The sequence below is a fragment of the Diceros bicornis genome, chromosome 22 (genome assembly GCF_020826845.1).
Source record: "Diceros bicornis minor isolate mBicDic1 chromosome 22, mDicBic1.mat.cur, whole genome shotgun sequence".
Lineage (NCBI taxonomy): Eukaryota > Metazoa > Chordata > Mammalia > Perissodactyla > Rhinocerotidae > Diceros > Diceros bicornis.
In genome coordinates, this window is record NC_080761.1 from 33,171,720 (window position 1) to 33,184,744 (window position 13,025).

General features: G+C 32.6%; 1 long non-coding RNA gene across 1 annotated transcript in view; it reads right to left on the minus strand.

Annotated features, from left to right (window-relative positions):
• The window catches only part of LOC131420066 (uncharacterized), a 439,434-nt gene that overhangs the window by 190,967 nt on the left and 235,442 nt on the right, over positions 1 to 13,025 (minus strand). The gene's annotated exons all lie outside the window — the stretch shown is intronic.

Genomic DNA, 13,025 nt, shown 5'->3' on the forward strand with positions numbered 1-13,025 from the left:
TATGTACATCTAAGTAATATTTTTGAAATATCATAAAATAATTCTTGTGTAACTCAGTAATATTTTTCCTTTTTTTTTTTTTTTTTTTTTTTTTGCTGAGGAAGATTCGCCCCGATGCCCTGAGCTAACATCTGTTGCTGACCTTCCTCTGTTTCGTATGTGGGTCACCACCATAGCATGGCCACCAACGAGTGGTGTAGGTCCACACCTGGGAACCAAACCTAGGCTGCCGAAGTGGAGTGCCCTGAACTTAACCACTAGGCCACAGGGCTGGCCCCTCCAATTTTTTAAAATATATACCATACAGTATTTTGAAGGCAATATTAAATGGCATTTATGTATGTGTAAGGTATATTGTAAAAATTATGATGATGGTTATTGTTAATTAAAACCAATGTGTGGTTAAAACAAAATGAAATAAATATTTTATTGGCGTCCCATCCATGCTGAAATCCTTAGAGATCACATACTTGTGTAAAAATCTCAGTATTCAACTTACATAAGATACAAATCATTATGTCATGGATAGGACATAATCTATTTTATTTTCAATCCATTTGTAATAGAACCTAATATAGCGAATAGTTGAGAGTGCTTGTTTTGATACAAAATTTGATATGCAATAGAATTGGTGTAAAGAAATCCTTTCTAAATAACATTGCCATACTCATGGGAATAGCACTGTGATTGTTTGCCTTATCCAGTATGCCATTTCTAAAATAATTTGACAACACTCATTTTTCTGAAATCATCCAGGGAAAGAGTTCCACATATGAATTATCAAAAAAATAAGCTTTTTCTTTTAAAATATAATTTTTTTCCAAAATATGTTAAATGCCTAATTTCTCTCTTTTACAGGCATGTCATACAAGTTCATCTTATTTTTGATGATGTGTTGGCAGGAACACTATTCCCCTGGGCTGCATTCTACTATATAAAAGACTAGTGAGATCTAGAGTTATTTGCCCACACAATCAGAGGCTTCACATTGCTATGTTTTGAAATTCCTTATGCCTATTGGAGTTCTCTCATTTTCTCTCTCTCATTGCCAGTTTTTACTTCTCAGGGATACATGCCTCGCTGTAAGAATTCTCCTGCTCACCCTCGAATGTGCCCCTTTTAATTAGTGATATGAGAGAAAACCATATGACTAGGCTTATAAAGATTTGCACAAAAGAAAGAACGGACAGACTCTAAATGACACCCAAAGAGGTTTCTCTATAAGAACTAGTACTATTAATGGAAGGGATTATAGTGTTTGCTTTAGCTATAGAGTTCTGCCTACTTTGGGGTTGATTGGGTTTGCAATAGTCAAAGTAGTATAAGGGATTTCTGGAAAAAACATGCTTACAGAAAGTTCTGCAGTTATTGGGTCCAATTTTATTAATTTTAGGGCATCTGTCACTGATACATTCAGATATGTATTTACTCTTCCTCTCTACCTGGAGGTTCTCCTCCCAGTTGCAATTCTCTTCTCTCCTACTTTTGCTGGTAGAAGTCACCCAGGGTGAAAGGGAAGGAAGAAGTCATCACTTAGACAACCATTAATTAATGCAAATTCACTTAAAAATTTGGTGGCAACTTGCGTAATACCTGGCTTTCCAAAAATTTAATTCAGGATGCCACTGAAAAATCAACATGGCACATTAGTTGAAATATCATTATAAATTAATTAAAAATACAACTTTGAAAAATTATAGTTTTATTAAATTGATTTTCTCCTCCATTTTGCCAATCTCAGGTCTTTTTTGGGACTCTCCAGGTTGCATTATACTGCATCAATTATACCACGAGCTTCTTGAGGACAGTAATTATATTGTTTCACATCTGTAGTCTTAATTTCATGAGTGAATGAATGTTAAGAGTTTAAAACCTTATAAAACATTTCCTCACTCTGAATAAATTGGCATATAAGTTTTAAGGTAAGAACACGTGGTTTTGCAGAGGTTCAAATACCAAAACAGAATAACATTAAGATGATTAGTTATGAATGTTTTCTATTCTCTTAGAACTTTCTGGATTCCTGTTGTATTTCAATTTATCTTGTAGATTGTTTTGTCTATTTTGAAGCATTCTCCCTCATTATTTATAAGATATCACCAAAATTTATTTGACTAAATGCCACTGTTAAGAGGTCATCAAATAGTATAACTTTCTCTATAATCTCTATCTCACATTTGCAGTGGCAAGATATTACATGTGCACCCTTTTACTGTAGTAAAGGCATACATGTAACCAAATTTTACAAGGAAGGATACACTCAGGTAGTAAACTACAGACCTGAACAATAAAAAAACTAAAAATAAAACTGATAAATTACTATAAAACAAGAAATGTATAATGAGCTATTTTGATTTATGGTATTCATTTCCATTTCACATAAGCAATCTATCTTCATACATACTACAAAACCTTGCATCTGCTTTATTAAGTAATACATTTCACATTCGGCTGTTCTAAAAAGGAAAGACAGTGTTTGGGTAATGTAGCAGATCGTTTCCGTTTAGCAGAAGGCAAAATTTAAACAAACTTTAAAGGGTCAAAAATAAAAGTACTGTTTGTTCTGTGTTATTGCCCTCAATATTGTAATCACCATTTATAGGCTAGTAGTCATTTAATCATACTTTGGAGATCTAGAGACATTTCCTCTACCTAGGTTGATTGCTCCATGTTTATGTATGTATGGGTATGCTTGCTCCAGAAACCTAATTATTGAATCCAATTAACAGAATATTCTTTTTCTGCATGTTACACGGATTTATGTAAATATTTATGAAACTATCTTCTAGTCTAGAGACAGTGTAGTTCATTCAGTAGAAAGCTATCATTTTGATCACATCCAACAAGCCTAAGCTTTTTCCAGGTAGATTTTGTTACATCTTGTCTAAAAAAGTTTAGAATAGGTCTCTAGTGTCACTACCATGAATGCCATTTTACTAAGTAGAAAATATATCAGAATGAGCTAAATTTATCTGTAGAGCAAATATACTTCAGTGCTTATAGTTTAATGTCTTATCTGATCTTTGTTACAAAGATATAAAGTAAGTAGGAGGGCATATTATTTCATTTTTTTCCTTACAAAAATAGAGCTCAAACGAGGTTAAGTATCTTAGCCCATTTAAATAGTTAACCAGTAGCCGAAGGAGGGCAAGAACCCAGAACTTTAAAATTTAAGTCTTCAACTCTTTCCACACACCAAGAGGTAATTATAATGGAAAGGGTGATTAAGAAACTTACTAAAGATTTAGGCCTACACTAACATAATTCAATTCTTAGTAAATGAAGACAGAAACTTGAGCAGTTTTATTCCAAGCACTTGATTCCTGATCACGAATTGAGAAGCAATTCACAGCGAATTTAAAGTATTACTTCTTTATTTCAGATCATTCTGACTTCATTCAAAGATTTCGTATTATTAACTCTAATGAGGTTTTTCGTAGTGTTTTGTTTTGATTGTTAATTTAAAGAGACTCATAAAAGAACTGGAAAGTTTCATTTTCCAAAAGCAAATTTTAACTGAATGCTACTTTATTTTGACATCCTTCATTTAGGTTAAAAAGGACTATACCAAAATGAGACCAAAATCTGAGAGCATCTAGAGAGTCGTCTGTCTAAGTTCTCACCATGAATTGATACCATTCAGGACAGATATAGATATACAGATAGATAGATTAGTTTATATAATAAAATAATTAGTTGATATATATAGATATATTGGTCAATACATATAAAGAGATATTAGTTGATATATACATATATTAGTTGATAATGCAAGTGCTTTGTTTCTATCTACTTTGTAACTTTCAGTGGATAAATATATAACTCTGTCAACAACAACAAAAAAGATAAAAATAAAATAATATGCCAAACAATAACTTAGACTACTTATTATCTTGTTTTAAGGGTTGATTCTCAGAGATGGAACACATACTGGAATAAAAGATTTCTATTAGAATTGCATCTGCTTTATTCCAGTGGTTCTCCACAAAGGGAAATTTTAGTATCTATGTGACAATGGCAACAATGTCTAGAGACACTTTTGGTTGTCAGAACTGGTGTGTTGCTACTGAATGTAATATGTAGAAGCCAGGATACTGCTAAAATAAACGTCCTACAATACACAGGACAGTCTTAAATGTCAATAGTGTGGAGGTTGAGAAACCTTGCTTTATTCAAATAGCTGTCTTATTGTGGATTACAAGTGAGATGGATTCAAAAAGTCTAAATAATTAGACAGATCTGCTTCAGAGTCATGGCACGATTTCCAAGCTAAACAGCTATATCCAACTATATGAAGAGTTGTTCACTGGGAAAATAAACCAGTAACAGTTCCCTTGGCACAAATACTGTCATTTTGATGCATGAATGTACATACTTTTTCCTTTAGGATTAAATCCATCATTAGTGTTTTGAGATCTAGCACCAGCTTAGCAAAACATAAAATGCAAACAAGTCTTTGACTTTAACCTGCAGAACTTAATTTTGAGTTTCTTTGGCATTTGAAACCAAATACAAAGTAATAATAAAAGAAAATAATATCCATTGAATATCTTCTCTCATTTACTTATGATTTCTCTTATTAGTGAACATGAAAATAGTAGCCATCTGGACTGAAAAAGGCAATAATAACATCTCCATTTCTAAAAGAAATCAGCTATAACCATAAGCTCAAAAAAAATAAAATTTGTCAAATTTTATCCCCTAGAGCTTGAGCTTAGGGACACACTGACAGGCTGACAAGTCTGAGATATGAATATAAACTTTGATTGTGATTTAATAAAAAAAAATTTATTGTACTTTTTACTTCAGTTCATTAATATTTTTAATTTGCACACTGCCAAAAGCGTGATGTTCTCTTTTAATCAAAAACAAATTAAATCCGCAGGGGAGGAGAAATGCTACCCCATGAGGAAATATTCCCTCCTTAGCTTGTCAAGAAAGGCATTCCAAACTACTGGAACGATTGACAACAAATCTCTGTTAGATAACATACCTATTCTGTGATGCATTGCCATTTTTGAACATGCATGTATCCTTAAGACATTTCCATGTATTATTATACCAATTAGTCTGACAAAAGCTTTTCTTAGTTTATTCAGTTCGCTCCAGAATAATGCAAATTTCCTTGCTCCAGCTGAGCACTTGAAACGCAATAACATACCAAGAGGACCTAAAAAATGCATTAAAAGTAGTATTAACGATGAATAAGTCTTAAACAATTAATAAACATGATAAAAGAGTGTTTTATGAATGTTTTAAAAAAGCAATGTGATATACATAGCATAACATAGATAATTATGTTACATACATATACATATATGATATGTATATAACATGTAATAACATATTTAATATATATTATATATAGTATAATAACATACAGTTTTTTAAAAACATTCATAAAACATTCTTTTATGATGTTTATTGTTTTCAGTAGAAGGTTATATGATTGCTATAGTGACAAAAAGACCTGAAAAGGTGAAGCTTATGATGGATAAGGAATACACAATACACTAATGAAAAACGCATTTGCTAAATTAGTCACAAACCTTCCTGTACAACTTGACGTGCTCAAATCCCTGAAAAACAATCCTAATATTCAGTACTCTTTAAGCCATGCACAAATTTTTAAATAAAATAGTTGTGAATGAGCAAGATTATTCTACTCGGTAAATGACCCATTGCACTGATGTCCACATTTGCTACTTTAGAAATGAAATACACTTGGCTTTGTACCTTATTTCTGCCAGATAAGCTCAGACATAAAATATTTATTAATATTCTTTGTTTATCTATGAACAAAGTTTAAAGTCACAAATTTTTCTTGTATGTTGTTGAAACAAGACAGAATCAAAGACCAAGGAAATTTAGAGTGGGGAAAGGAGATCATGGTTCAGATCATTGAAGAATGATGAGATAAGATGCATCAAGAATGTCAGCAGTCCTCTTAGATCTCTAGATCTCATGCTACATATTATAAAGGACAGCAAGAAATGTGAGTCATACTTCTGTCCTTGATTACTTACAGTGAATGGAGTAGAGGGGTATCATAAACAACCAGGAAAAAAGTTATAATAAACATAAGATCATGCCAAGTGCAAAATACAGGGTTCAAGCCATAAATTAACGGTAGTTTAAGGCCAACAGAGATTGATTTGTGATATTTTAGGGCATTACAGAAGAATTAAAATTGAGCTGGCCCATGAAAGGATGGCTCACTTTAGAAAAATAAGTATAGAGCCTCCTAAATCACCCTGTTTTGAAAGAAGTGAAGTATTATATGAACTATTCCATTATGATTTTTTTTTCCTTTTTTTTAAGTTATTTTCTTTAACGGCAGGCTTCCCCCAGGCACAGGAGAAATCTATCCTGAATTCTACAATCTGCAGGAACTCTGCTACACAGACCGTCGCTTAGATACTCATCACATAAAGTGGAACTTTGGTACTTCCTGCTGCCCTGGGAACTACTGCGAAAGTCAGTGTTGGGCCCAAATCCTTTATCGGCTGAGCCAGAGGATGCAAATGCTCTGAATGTAAGGATCCACTGCCGGACAAGAAGTAGAACTGTGAGAGGAACAGCAGCACCCAGAAGAGACAGCGGTTCTCCACAGTGGGAACTGCACCCGCCATTTTCAGCTCCTGTTCATGATCTTTTCATCACAAGGACAGTGGGAAACACAAAAACAGAAGATTGGTAAAATAATCTTCAATAAGATGTTGGCAGAGTTCACTAAAATTATGGCCACTTGTCTCCAATTTTATAATTCAGGGTTTTGGTGAGGCTTAATTTCATAGCCTTCCTCATCAACCATAAATTTCTTCTCAAAAGTTGTGTCTCCACAGTATAAGTGCTGGGACACTCTCAAAAGGCCTTCCAAGAAGGTAGATTACCCTCTCTACTCCTAGACACCAGGCAAACTGAACTTTTACTTGTCTAAGTTTCACGTTCAAAATAGAATGTCTTGCGCCTGAAGTAACTTTGTAGCTATATAACAGTATAATGGGACAAACATATCTTTTAAAACAGGTGGTCCCTTGGAGCAAAAAGTTTATTGAATACAAATTAGTACATGAAAATAAAGGACACAGATTTGCCTCACTGGAGCTTCCTATATTTAAAGCTAAGATGAATTTGCATTTTTGATTCCTAATTGATATAAATGCTACTCTTACTAAAGGGCTATAGCATATTTCATCTCATAACCATTTTTTCAGAGGAGGATCACTGAATTAATGTATTTTTGCATAGCAACAAGAGAAACTGCTCTGGTAAATCATTGCAACACTAAACACTAATGCAAAATCAAACGGAAAGTTGCAAGGATTGACTTGGGTTCTGTCCATAGCCATATAATTCTGGGTGAACGTGAGACAATTTTAAGAGCTCTTATGATTGGCGTGAAACATATTTTTGTATATAAATATAAAAAATGGAAATTATAATGACAATAAGAATACCAATTCACTAGTTCAAATCAGTGAATGAAATATTGATTGCTCAGTAATGAAATTGAGAACTTTATGTAGTTCTTTGCCAAAAAAATGAAGCTATATGTCTTTGGCATGCTTTGTAGCACAATTAATTCAGATTAATCCAAAGTAAAAATGAAATAAACACCCTAAAAACACCAAAAGAAAAAATAGTGAGCTGGTATAAAATAATGGATAAAGTCTTTTTAGACATGGCATGAAAACCAGAAACAGTAAAAGAAACAGCTAGTAAATTTAACTACATAAAAAATTCTAAGTGGCAGAATATATCATAAATGTAGTTGAAAAACAAGACAAAAATCCATGGATTTTTTTTTAAAAAAATATGTTTTAGCATATAAGAGCATGTACAATTCATTAAGAATTTTATAAAAATCCTATTTAAAAATGGATAAGTGATGTAAATATGTAAAGTAAATATTCACAGACCTAAAGGGAGAAATAGGCAGCAATACAATAATAGTAGGGGACTTTAATACCCTAGTTTCATCAATGAATAGATCACCCAGATAGAAAATCAATAAGGAAACATCAGCCTTAAACAACGTATTAAACCAGATGGACTTAACAAATATATCTAGAACATTCCACCCAATAGCAAAAGAATACACATTCTTCTCAAGCACACATGGAACATTCTCCAGAATAGATCACATGTTAGGTCACCAAAGAAGTCTTAATAAATTTAAGAAGACTGAAACCACATCAAGCATCTTTTCAGACCACAATGGTATAAAACTAGAAATCATTTATAAGAAGAAAACTAGAAAATTCACAAATATGTGGAGACTAAATAACATGCTACCAAACAACAAATGGGTCAAAGAACAAATCCAAAGAGAAATCAAAAAATACTTTGAGACAAATGAAAATGGAAATACAACATACTAAAACTTATGGGATGCAGCAAAAGCAGTTCTAAGAGGAAACTTCACAGCAATAAATGCTTATACATTAAGAAACAAGAAAAATTTTAAATAAATAATATAACTTTGCACCTGAAGAACTAGAAAAATAAGAACAATTAAAGCCCCAAATTAGTAGAAGGAAGAAAATAACAAGGATCAGAGTGGAAATAAACAAAATAGAGAGTAAAGAGACAACAGAAAAGATCATTGAAACTAAGAGCTGGTTCTTTGAAAAGGTAAACACAATTGACAAAGGTTTAGCTGGACTCACCAAGGAAAAGAGAGAGGACTCAAATAAATAAAATCAGAAATGAAAGAGGAGACATTACAACTGATAACACAGAAATATGAAGGATCACAAGAGGCTACTATGAAGAATTTAACACCAACAAATTGGATAACCTAGAAGAAATGGATAAATTCCTAGAAACATACCACCTACCAAGACTGAATCATGCAGAAATAGAAAACCTAAATAGACCAATTACTAGTAAGGAGATTGAATTGGTAATCAAAAATCTCCTAATAAACAAAAATCCAGGATCAGATGGCTTCACTGGTAAATTTTACCAAATATTTAAAGAAGAATTAATACCCATCCTTCTCAAACTCTTTCAAAAAAATAGAAGAGGAGGGAACACTTTCAAACTCATTTTATGGAGCCAGTGTTACCCTGATAACAAAACCAGACAAAGATACCACAAGAAAAGAAAATTACAGTCCAATATCTGTGATGAACGACGATGCAAAAATCTTCAAAATATTAGCAAACCAATTTCTACAATACATTAAAAGGATCATACACCATGATAATGTGAGATTTATTCCAGGAATGCAAGGATGGTTCAACACTCACAGATCAATCACTGTGATACACCACATTAGCAAAATGAAGCATAAAAATTATATGATCATCTCAGTAGATGCATAAAAAGCATTTGACAAAATTCAACATCCATTTATGATAGAAACTCTCAACAAAGTAGGTATAGAGATTAACATACTTCAACATAATTAAGATAATATATACAGAGCAGGCCTGGGTTTGATAGAAGGGAGCAGGGTAGCAAAATTAAATAAATAAATAATAAATAAATAAATAAATAATAAATAAAATAAAGACCATATATGACAAGCCCATGGCTAACATCATACTCAATGATGAAAAGCTGAAAACTTTTTGTCTAAATTCAGGAACAAGATAAAGATGCCCACTCTCACCATTCTTATTCAACATAGTATTGGAAGTTTTAGCCAGAGCAATTAGGCAAGAAAAAGAAATAAAAACTATTCAAATAGGAAAGAAGGAAGCAAAACTTTCACTATTTGCAGATGACATGGTATTATATATAGAAAACCCTGAAGACTCCACCAAAAAACTGTAACAACTAATTAGCAAATTCAGTAAAGTTGAAGGATACAAAATCAATATACAAAAATCTGTTGCATTTTTATACACTAATAATTAACTAGCAGAAGTAGAAATTAAGAAAACAATCACATTTACAATTGCATCAAAAAGAATAAAATACCTAGGAATAAATTTAAGCAAGGAGTTGAAAGAATTGTACACCAAAAACATTAAGATACTGATGAAACACATTGAAGAAGATACAAAAAAAAAAAATGAAAAGATATTCCATGCTCATGGATTAGATATTGTTAAAATGTCCATACTACCCAAAGCAATCTACAGATTCATTGCAATCCTTATCAAAATTCCAATGGTGTTTTTCACAGAACTAGAACAAATAATCCTAAAATTTGTATGGAATCATAAAAGACCCCAAATAGCCAAAGTAATTTTGAGAAAGAAGAGCAAAACTAGAGGCATTAAACTCCCTGATTTCAAACTACATTACAAAGCTACAGTAATCAAAACTGTATGGTACTGGCATAAAAACAGACATGTAGATCAATGGAACAGAACAGAGAGCCCAGAATTACATCCACACATATATGATTAATTAATTTATGACAAAGGAGCCAAGAATATACAATAGGAAAAGGACAGTCTCTTCAACAAAGGGTGCTGGGAAAACTAGACAGCCACATGCAAAAGAATGACATAGGACCACTATCACACACCATACACAAAAATTAACTCAAGATGGATTAAAGACTTGAATGTAAGAAACTCCTAGAAGAAAACAGGGGCCCAGCTCTGTGACATTAGTTTTGGTAATGATGTTTTCGATTTGACCCTAAAAGTAAAGGGAACAAAAGCAAAAACAAACAAGTTGGACTATGTCAGTCTAAAATTTCTACACAGCAAAGGAAACCACCAACAAAATGAAAAGGCAACCTATGAAATGGGAGAAAATATTTGCAAATCATATATCTCATAAGGGTTAATATCCAAAATACAAAGAACTCATAAAACTCAAAAGTAAAAAAACAAGCAATCCAATTAAAAAATGGGCAGAGAATCTGAATAGACATTTTTCCAAAACAGATGGCCAACAGGTACATGAAAAGGTGCTTAACATGACAAATTGTCAGGGAAATGCAAATCAAAACCACATTGAGATACCACCTCACACCTCTTAGAATGGCTTTATTCAAAAAGATAAGAAATAGCAAGTATTGGCAAGGATGTGGAGAAAAGGAACTCTTATGCACTGTTGGTGGGAATGTAAATTGGTGCAGCCACTATGGAAAACAGTATGGAAGCTCCTCAAAAAATTAAAAATAGAACTACAATATGATCCCACAATTCCACTTCTAGGTATTTATCCAAAGAAAATGAAACACTAATTCAAAAAGACATCTGTACCTCCATGTTCATTGCAGCATTATTTACAATAGACAATATTTAGAAACAACTTGTGTCCATCAATGGATAAAGAAAATGTGGTGTATAGGTCTGTATATACACATACACACACTCACACACACACAATGGAATATTATTCAGCCATAAAAAAGAATGAAATCCTGCCATTTGCGAAAACATGGATGCACCTTCAGGGCATTATGCTATGTGAAATAAGAGATGGACAGTTGGTTCATTTCTAGAATCAAAGGACAAACACCTGTTTCAGATAAAACTAAAAAGAGAACATACAATAATTAAATGCATGCAAATCCTCAACTACAAAAGAATTTAGATACGAATACTTGATATGTAGATGGAGAAAAGGATACATCACAGTATTAAGGGAATGTATTCATTTGTAACAATGAGCTCTTTCACCTTAGTATGAAAAGCAACATATTTTTTAAATCCTATTCCAAACAGATGTTAAGCAGAGAACTGAAAGGCTGAAGGCTGTTGTAAATAGCAATTTTAACAGAATTTATAATTCTATGTAAAATTAAAAACTTTAATAATCAAACAAGTGCTAATAAATTTTTAATGAGTTTGTCTTTCAAAGTAAGGATGTATAAAACTCGTTCATTTTGTTTATGTTCCTTTGGGGGCTATTTCAACCAGGATCTTAAAAAATTCAGTTTTGAAAATAACAGAAATGGAAGGAATGGATTTAAAACAGAAGTGCTCTATGACCCCAGGGGAAAGTTTTACCATGGATGTGGAGCAGCAGCACCTGCTCCGTAACTACAGCCCCGCAAGCCTTTGACAATTTGGTGTATGATGGGCAGAAAAAGCCAGTTTTCTGTGTGGTAGATGGAAGCAGTTAATCTTAGTATGGTAAACCCTTCCTTTTGGATTATCAGACACTCCATTTATGAAAAGAATATGGAAACATATGAACTACTTGTTACTTCCATCTATAATACTCTCCTGTATTATAAGAAGTATAAATTGTAGGACTCAAAAAAATAAAAGTAGTAATGGAAAAACTTGAAAAATTTTTTCCAAAGTAAATTTTGAGTATAAATTCTAATCATTCCTAACTTCTCAGAAAATACCCTTTTCAAAATTTCCTTACATAACCGTACTGAATTGAGTCTTGGTGTTAAATCACCACCAGTTCAAGGGATTCTGTCATTTTCTATTATGGAAGAAGGGAAGATAGTATACGTTTTACGAATATAAAATGTTTCTTTAGTATGTCAAAGAATAGATATAAATACTTGAGTTACCCACTGGCATTCTTTAAAGAAAGTACACCAAAATATTTTCTTTTATAAGAGAAAATATTGCAAACGTGAGAATGAAACAAGAAGATCAACATCAAAGATAAAATGCCATCATGCTGTCGGGATTTTCGTGTTCAACTCTATATTAACTTCAGTGAGAATTTAAGAAGACATCTTAGAACTGTTTACCCAGATACAAAGATGGGGTGGCGGTGAGCCTTTTTATCCAAAATAGAACACCGGAGTTAGAAATAATTTACATATAGACCCATTTCATAGATGAGAAAACTGAAACCTAGAGACTTTGTGTGTCAAAAGTCACACGAGCATCAATAGAATTGGCCTACAACTCAAGCTCAAGGAGCATGAAGATGTTCCTGGAGCACAATATCATTTCCATAGTCATGTTTTTTCAAACCAAGAATAAGTCACTGGGGGGTTTAAGTTCTTATTTACTTGGGGATATGAAGGTAAAAATCGTAAATTAAGACAAACGTAGAAAATCTGGGCAGTTTACTAAACATGCATAGAATGACTATGTATTGCTTTGAATTAAAAATGATTGGATAACTTTAAAGAT